This window comes from Lonchura striata, chromosome 1 (assembly GCF_050655825.1).
Source record: "Lonchura striata isolate lonStrDom1 chromosome 1, ASM5065582v1, whole genome shotgun sequence".
Lineage (NCBI taxonomy): Eukaryota > Metazoa > Chordata > Aves > Passeriformes > Estrildidae > Lonchura > Lonchura striata.
The window spans coordinates 86,136,975-86,146,786 of record NC_140703.1 but is presented as its reverse complement, the minus strand read 5'-3'; positions in this window follow the sequence as shown (position 1 = coordinate 86,146,786).

The following is a 9,812-nucleotide window of genomic DNA, read 5'->3' as shown; positions in this document are numbered from 1 at the left end:
AAAGATGTGTCAGGGTCTGAGTATATCCTCCTCCATTTCCCAGGGGTTTGACTGCTTGGGCCCCAGGTTGTACAGCTGTCCAGCCTTGAACCAGAACTGTAAGAAGTTTCCTTGGTGGGACCATTCTTCTCTCTAGAGATTCTTTCAAGGTGAGACTCTTGTCCTTGGTCTCTGCCCAAACTACATGGCAGCTCTACCACACCTAGTGTCTATCAGTGTCCCAGACCTTGACTTGCTGTCTTGATTTCCAGGCCTGACCTCAGGCTTGGTTCATCATTTCAGTCTTGTACAGTGATCTGGACTGTTGGATGAGCCTGGTTACCCTCACCCCTTGTCAGTGAGGTCACTGCCCCTACTTGCCCTGCTGCCACAGCTCTCTCCCTTCCCTTGCTGGGCAGCTCATGATTGGACCAGGTCTTCCATTGGGAGTTCTCTCCAACAGGTCATTACCTCTGCAAAACAAAATCAAAGAAATACATCTTTGATAAGTAGTAACTATTTATTCTTGATGGTTTTCCCAGCAAGAACTGAAGAACATCAATGCCTCCTCACTATAAGGAAGGGATTACATGTTTTGATCAAACTGCTGTTTGATTTCCTGTAGGGATGTAAAGGAAGTTTTTGAAGATATTCACTCTCAGGCATTTCCTTTTATCTCTCAAATAATTTACAAGCCCTTTTCTACATCATTAGCTTTTCAACATGCTTATGAAACATTATGAGCAGAGAAGCATCTCCTATTTCTTTATGTTATATAGAGCACATCATACAGACATCCTGTTCTGTCACATTGCCTGTTTCTGGAAGTCCTCTGCCATATCAAGATTGCACATTCAGATGCTTGTTCACTGAGGTGCTTCATCCTACTCACAAAAAACTGCTTTTGACAATACACTCACCCTTCCTCTTCTTTTTCAGCTCCCACCCCCTTCATTGCCTTTTTTGTTCTTGGGCCAAATTTGATGCAACCCCAATTATGCAAGGGTGGGTTTCTCTGCCCCATGAGAGTAGGACACGTGTGCTGCCCTTCCGTGTGGCAAATGGTCAGAACAGCTGTGTTGCTTTAATGTGGTGAAGAATTGATGAGGCTGGTTGGAAAAACAAGCTTTGTCATAAATCTGGTTCATTGAGGAGATAAAGATGCACACAAAGACACTCTGATAAAGGTCAGATGGCCCTACAGGTGCCTCAGTACATGGAGGAAGAGGATCAAAGTGTTTATTCTACCTCTTTTGTCAACTATAAATTTTGACCAAAAGTAACTAAGACCCTCATTAAGCTCCATTAACATATTAGCTTACTCACCCCTTGAGATGCAAATGAAAGAGAGCATGGGACGTGTAATGCACATATAACCAAATAACACAATAGCTCTATCCTACTGGGATAGACAAAAATTATCATATAAAAGGGGGACTTCACACAGAAAGGGGAAAAACATCTTTGCCTGCTCAAGGTCAGTCAATAGACCATGTCTCTCCTCTTCTCCCAGAAGGAAGTCTTTGCATGAGCTTTGCACCTCCATCTGCATTGGAACACAGCTACGAATATTCAATTATAAATATATCGCATGATTAGATCTTGCTAATCTTTCTGTGGCAACACATATGAACACTCTGTAGCTGGTGCATTAAATACCCACAATCCTGAACTTGCTTGCCCAGTAAGCAAGTTATATTCAATAAATTAATGAATCTGGAATGTTTGTAGTCCTTACTGAATTGATCATACCTTCAGTAATGCTATAGCAGTTTTTTACCTGTTATTTTGCCTAGCATCAGTGTAAATCCAACACCTAGTTATCCAAAAATGATAGATAAGACATCCTAAGGCCAGACAAATGTTAACATCTCATTCTTCCTATAATTTCCAAAGTGTTTCCAGATGTATTTGTATAACTAATGCAGATATGGTCTCAAATAACTTTGTGAGAATTAACTTAGACCTGCTAATTCCAGAGTATCCATGGAAAGGTGATTCTGAAGGAATACTAATTCCACATCTTTTGACTCCTGGAAGAAAATAATGGAGATTGTAATGATACCATGAGGTCATAGGAGCACTGGAGAAGGCAACCAGCACAATGGGATACACACAGCTGTTGGATGGAGCTGCTCACATAGGCTCTATAGAGTTGACAGATTGGAATTTAAGTCTGCAGCCCCAGAGGGCTGATCATATGAAGGCTGTAAGACAATTCAGGTAACCATTATACACCTAGGTCTGCACCACTAACAGGTGACACTACAAGGCTTGGGCACAAAGTCTTCAAAAGTTATAGGCAAGAGACTTCCAGAGCATGTCCTCCCTTTCCTACACACATTATGGCCTTTTTACACAAGGTTTACTGGCTTGTATAGTACGCTGCACAAGAGATATCAGGGCAGCTCTCAAGTGTTTGTTCTTCTTTGTGCCAGAGAAGATGGAAATGGTGCTGCTGCACTGGCCCCTCATCCATGGCATAGCAGGAAAGTGCCTTAACTACTAGACAGAGACAGGGCTTAGATTTTTTTTTTTTGTTTCAATCATAAAGAAAAATAGGTTGAATTTTTTCTTTAAAATAAAGAAGCTCAGCTTATTTCCCTCAACCGTCATCTTTCCACAATCCCTTCCACTTTATCAAAACATCCACACAATTATGCTTCAGACTGGTTTATTTCTTAATATTTCTTTCAGCCTCTTTAAGCTACATTTCTGGATCAATGCCAGTACTAGCTGTCTTTCTAAGAAAATTAATTTGAGTCATATAATATCCTGGCTTCCTGATTTTATCTCTCTATTATGCTTTTTCAGAGATATACATTTGTTTGTGACTGTTTTGAGAGCTCAGCTCTCTCTTAATTTAAATGTAGCTATCATTCATGTGTCTCGGGGTGACTTTAGGATGCTGAATTGTATCCCCATTTGTCTGTTTAGCCCAGAAATAAGTTTTGCACTATTAAAACTATATCTGAGAGTGAAGAGGGGAAGAAGGAGAGGTGGTGGAATGTCTGAGGCAGTTGTATTCAAGAACATTAGAGAGAAGAGTTTTCCTTCTCACAGATGGTGTTGTCTGCAGCATGGACATGTGGGAGAGAGCTCTCCCTTGCTTTTTAGTTAGTTTTATTTTTAGCTAGCTGAGGCAGAGATGTTCCCTGGACTGTGGTTTTTCTTTTTCTTGGAACTGTTCAAACCTGCTCTGGACTGAAAACCCAGAAAAACACCAGGAGCTCACACCTGTGGCCCGTTGGGGCCCAGGATGTGGCATCCAGCACAGGAGGGACTGATAAGAGACTAAGCAAGCCAAGCCACCTCACAGAAAGGACTTTCTGAATTTTCCATCTCTTCAGAACAGCAAGAGGTTCCATTGTTTAATATTATTCATTTTTATGTTTGTAAATATTTTGTTGCTTATTAAGTAAACATTTTTTTTCCTGCTTTTCTCCAAGGAAGTCTTCTCCTGAACCAGTAGGAGAAGGGGCCACCTGACTCTGCTTTCTAGAGGGACCCCTTCTGGAGTTTCCTCCCAAATTTGCCCTAAAGCAGGAAATCATCTTTCACTAGTCTTGTAACTGCAGGTGTTCCTGCAACAGACTTTAAGAGTTGATTGAAAAAGGACAGCCATTATAATTGCAAAATTCATATTATCCTAGTAGTCTCAACCTATTTTAGGCTAGATTTAGCCTAAAATCATGTTTTATATTGTTGAAATACTCTTAATTACTGTCAAAATTGTCTTGAGTCCCTGAATTGGGAAATGGCTGGATCCACTTCTGGCATGAAAGGCAAAGAAAATCAAGATCTTGCCTGCTGTTGCTCTGGCTGCCTGGCTGACTATGTATGATGGCTCAAACAGTGGCAAACGTTTGTCCCAAGACCAAGGCCACTCTGGAGCTGACTGCCAACTTTTCTCCCAGAAGATGCCTCACATGGAAGACACCTTGTTCTCTGACTGTGCTTTATCCTCACCTTTCATGAACAGGCAGAGCAAAGAGCACCACATGTCCCAGCCCAGCTGCTGCTCTGGGCACCTCTCATGCACTGTTTCTGCTCCTTCACTCTTCAGTTGTAATGCAGCACATTTTCAGCAGCCTCAGATATTGCTCCTGCTTCATCAGAGTAAAGATTGAGCCAAGAAATGTAATTATTGATTTATATGTAAGATACCACTATGAGCAGGAAAACAAATGATTCAGTGCCTCTGCCAGCATTGGTCTTACTAAAATTGTTGCATGAGTTAATTTTTTACCTCCATTCTCTCAGAGATAATCAGGTCCTTTTCTAGTGCAAAAAGGAGATAATGAATCTAGTTGGAAAAAAAATCAACTTCAGTCTGTACTTGAAATTTGAGGAGAAAAAGGGAAAAAATGAATTATTAAAAAGGAAAAAGCATTTTTCCTTCAAATAGGCCTCATTTATATGTCATTTACTCATACAATAATTTTGCAGGAACTGGATTTTGGGTGGAAAGACTATTTATGAGGAACAGGAAAGAATGCTTGCCTGTGTTAACAGCAATTTTATCCTCAAGTTTTATTTTTCCAAGAGAGGAAGAGGCTATTAGAGACATGTGTTTACCTGTGAGTAAGAAGCAGCAAGGGCTGTACCTGGCTACCCTTCTAGGCACCCTTGTTCTCCCACACTGTGCTACCAGGGACTCCCCTGCCTGTGCTGGTTTTAGTTTCTGCTATAGTGCGACCCAGCCTCTCAAAGGCACATCCATTCTCCTCAGCATCATCCACTCTTTTACTAAAAGAAAACCTCCTGCAAATCCTGCTCCTCAAAGGCAATAAGTGCTCCAGAAGAGAATTCAGCTTCAACATTTACAGATAACAAAGGGTCCTCGAGCAGCAAAGGGATAATTAACTGTTGTCATCTAATCCTGCCTGTCTTCAGCCTCCAATCTCCTTTCTGCTAGCCTGTGCTTTGGGCTTTAGAGAAGGGCCTGAAAGAAACCTGGACAAATGGAAATTCCCAGTTGACACTTCCTTTCTTTAGATCTTTTTCCCTTATTCTTTAGGAGTAACAGTCTACATATATATTTGCACATAGGTTAATACTGTAAGGAATTATCTACATTTGATTCTGTCTAGAGTGTTTGATGCATTTTTTTAAACTTTAGCTTTGTTAACCACACAGGTCTTCTGTTAAGTTTCTGTTAAGGCAGAAATATCATAACAGTAATATTGCTTACAGTTCAATTATCAGTACAAGAAACTGTATCAAAAAATAAGATCCTCTAATTTTAATTCAGTCTCCCTTGGGCTGAGACTGAGAAGTTTGAGAAGAAATGCATCGTTCAAAGTTACAAGAAAGTGAAACAACTGTATCAAACATTGCATAGCTGATTATTTTTTCATCACAGACTAGACCACAAACATCTTGCACGTTAGTGAGCACATACACACAGTATCAAAAATTATCAGTTAAGAGCAACAAGCTACCCAGACTATCCTTTGAAACAGACCAAAAGCCCCAAAGGCATCAAGCACTGTGAAGCCCTGAAGGTCTTTCAGTAGGAGGAACAAATAAATCCTTTGTTCTTCTCCAGATGTTTCTCTTCTCACGGATACATCTAAGACTTTATCCCACCTGAACATCAATGATGCTTTCAACACTATAATTTCACCAGTTACCATTCCAGTGGCTGAACATTCCTGGAATAAACATGCCAAATGGATTCTGTGTGACTCTTGTTCTCAGATCTGCCAGGTGAATCACATTAAAAAGACTTGAAAATGTGTCCTACAAGCTGTGGAGTCTCTCCCATATCGCTGAAGTCTAAAAGCACCTCACAGTCAGGATTTTTCTTAAGCACATGCAGGAGCATCCAGAGAAGAGTGTATGGGAACTCACTCCCATGACCTCTGATGCATGGTTATGGGACTACCTTCTGTGGAGACAGACTCCCCATTTCAACCAGAGTTTCTTGCCCCTCTCCATACTTCCTTCAGCCTTGACTCTCTTCTTGCCCACTTTGCCCACCACTTTGTCCTGCTGGTACAGAACAGGAGCCAGTCCCTTCTGCCTTGCTGCCACAAGGACCAGTGTGATCAAAACTCAGCAACTGCAGAGGAAGCAGCTTTTCTCCCTGCTGCCCACAGACATGACTTTCTCTTAGGTATTTAACACACAGCATTCCCATGTTGAAGCACAGGTAAGTATCCACTATGGGGATACTACTTCATACTCAATAGTGGCATTCTCCATTTTCCTAGTCACATAGCACAAGATTAAATCAAGACCTGTACAATGATCAAAAACATTTCAGACACCTTAGGCCTCCCTTGCCATAAAGGATGGGAGGAAACCTACATGCTGGTGTAATCAGTCTATACAGGTACAGTAAACCATATAGCACAGGTACAGCTGCTGGCCTAAGAAAGCAATTCTGAAATGGCTTAAAATGAGATTTGCCAGGGTTTGGGATCAGCTCTTGTCTTTGTTCTGAAGGATAAAGTCAACTATCTCTCTGGAAGGAACATAAAGTATTCCTCTCATATATGCGTTCAAGAACCTATTTTTTGCCTATTTCACAAGAGCTGCCTGTGTATTTGAGCTTTCCAGTATCTTGCCCTTGAGTGAGCCATAACTTACAAAAATTCAGATTTATGCTGGGCAAGAAAGGGAAGAGGACCCTGGGAACCGAGGGCTGCAACTCTGAGAGCTGAAAGTATTTGGCTGATGTTTTGCAACAGATAGCTTACCTTAAACACTACATTTCCTTCCCTAAGTGTATAGAAATTTATTTAAGGCATTACAACAAGGTTTTTAATATAGCACTGATGCTTTCCTATTTAAGAACCTCCAAAATGTTGGCCTACTGCCCAAGAATTCAGCATAGGGCTGCTATTCAGGGCAAGTTTAGGATTTACCAACCCATCTGCCTATTTCCTTTGTGACAGAGCTCCACATTGTGGGAGGAACGTGCACAGGAGCAACAAAAACAAGGGATGCTGAGAAGAGAAAGCATTATCCAAAATTTACTCTGCTATTTCACTAATCAGTTTTTTGCAATAATAATGTCAAGCAAAAACTCTAATCTTTTCATTTTTAAAGACAGACTTACTATAACAACATTATTTTATCCTAGTCTTCCCAAGCATGTTAGATGCAGCACAGAAATGGGGAAGTAGAGAGCCATCCAAGTTCAATCAACTATTTAAATACAGACCCAGCTAAAATGATGGTAAGTTTAGATGTCTTGTAACCACAGGCATGGATCAGCATTCAGAAACAGCTATATCTCAAGTAGTAAATGTGTTCATCTTGCTGAAGCAATGATTTACTTTAAAAGTGCATGTGTTAGAATTTTCTCTGATGTCATTTCATACCTGTTTCATTTATCTATGAATTTTAGACTTTAAAATGTGAACGGCATATTTACCTCTATTATTTTTAAGAAAAGTTAATAAAGGAGGTACTGCCTATTAGTTATCTAAAATGCAGGATATGAGAATCAGAATGCAATGACCTTTAAAAATGAAGTTGCTCAGTACCATAAAATTTTGTTTGTATGCCATGACTGGGTGACATTTTGTTGTGCCAATTTTGTACTTGGCAAAAACTTCAATTAAAAAAAATTCTTTCAGCCTGTTAGGGACAGTGGTCAGCCTATTCTCTGTAACAATTTTTTCTCATGAGGCCAAATTCTGCGTCCGCTGGATGGCAAGAAGTTTTTAATATCAGAATTACCCCCTTTCACTACCATTGCTGACACATTTTCTTGCTGGGGAGCAGGATCCATGGCACTGGAAGAGCTGCACTGACTGCCAGGGAGCAGCAGCAGCAGAGCTGCTCTATCAGGGAAGGCAAGCCAGGAGCTGAGGGTGACCACTGGGCAGGCAGTGCCTTCTCCAGCAGGGCACAGTCCCTGGGCTGGGCAGGCAGGTGACTGGCAAAGGCAGGGTGACAAATCAGTCTCAGTCTTGGAGATACAGCAGTTCAGGCATGTCAGGGAGGTGGCTGGGAGCACTGCTATGATATAGCTCATAGGCCCTGACAGCAGTACAGGACAGTCCAGCCACCCCACAGGTGTTGAAGAAAATTACAGACCTGTCCATCTGCACCCCTAAGCCATCTGACATCTTTCAACTTCTCCAAGAAGGGAAGATCTCTGCCTCATAGTAGTCTCCTTCTTGACTCCTTCTTGTACAGGTTCAGTGCTTCATAGGTTTATGATGCAATATTGCTATATCAGCATACACTTTCACTAGAGGGTCAAATTAAAATTGCATGGAAGAGCTAAATTTGGCCATTTCTTGTCTGAAACACCATTTAAAAATACTTTATGCTTAACCCACATGGGCCATCTAAACTGTCCAGACTTTCAAACAAACTTTAAAAACACACACGCTTCTGTTAAGTTGCTGATTCACTTTGTAAGTATTTCTTACATGGAAGAAAAACAGTTTCACAGCAAGGATATTGTTCATTTAATTCTATCATATAGGTATGGGGTCAAAGATAATGATTTCTGTTGCATAAAAGTTCAATAATCTATATTGATCTCCCATTTCCTCTACATTTCACTGTAGGAAACCTTTTGCAGCAATATTTAAGTGTCTGACTAGAAAGGAGATAAAAAACACAAGGCTACACCCTTTCAAAAACATTAGTCATTGGAACACAGGTAAGTAACCAAAAATACTTAGAGGAGTAGATTAGAAGAGTTTGAAATTTGAAAACATATCGTAGGGGGAAAAAATCCATTAAAGAAAAAGCAGAGAGGGAGCTCTGAAACCTCCGACAAGGAGAGGGAAAATTTTTCTGTTAAAATTTGAATCACAAGTGAAGACCAGCAGCCAAAATTACAGTTTTCCTGGCTGTTACGTTTTGCATGAATGATGCAGATTGTGGTTCATGTCATGCGGTGACAGGACACAGACCCAAGGCTCCCTCTGTTGGAGGCAGCACCGCCGAGCACCACCCCAAAGGACAGGGCAGCTGAACAGCAGGGCACTGCAATATTCATACCTAAGTTACTGCCGGGCAAGTCTGACAGGCTGGACAACTGCCAGGAGGGGACAGAGAAGGTGGGGAGATGATACCTGTAATTTTTTTCAGAGCAGATATCTATTCTGCCAGCTTCCCTAGCTTGTTCCCTGGGAGTCAGACAGGTACTAGCACAACTTGGCCCCTACAGAGGTATTTCCTGTGACAAAGGAGAAGCCCCGTCACATATGCACACAGTGGCATTCACACAGTGGCATTTGGGCGTTCAAATGTTGTCTTGCTATTTTGGAGTGTAGAGAAGTGCTGCTTTTCCCTTTGCAGTGTGGAAGGAGATGCACTGAGCCAGCAGTCCTCAGATTGCTTTTCTACATCCCCCTCACCATAAGTGTGTTCTGCATTTTGGATGCTCCTCCCACGTAAGAGCTGCTTTTGGTTAGGATGGATGCAGGGTGATGCTGGCTGGAGTGTAGCAGGGAAGGTGGCAAGCAGAGGGCAGAGGGAGAAGGGGACAAAGTGGCCCCTGACAGCCAGGCTGAGAAAGGACTCAGGAGAAGGCTGTAACTGCTGCAAGCCAGAGCCAAATCAGCACCCCTGAGCAGGACAAAGAGACAACAGAAGAAGAAGGCTTTTCCCTGCAGCTGTCAAAATCTACAGATTGCCTCAACCATACTTTATTAGTGAAGCCTGTCTTTCACCCAAAGGGAGCTTTTTAAGCACTTTGCTCCCAGGTAATTTTCTTGCTTTCCTACCTCCCTGCTCATCTTTCAGCAGCTCCCCAGGGACAGGCCATCTTCCCTCACCAGAAGATGTATTCCCCAGATCCCTAATGAGGCATCCATTATCAGTTTTAGAAGAGTTGTGCTAAAATGCCTTGTCCT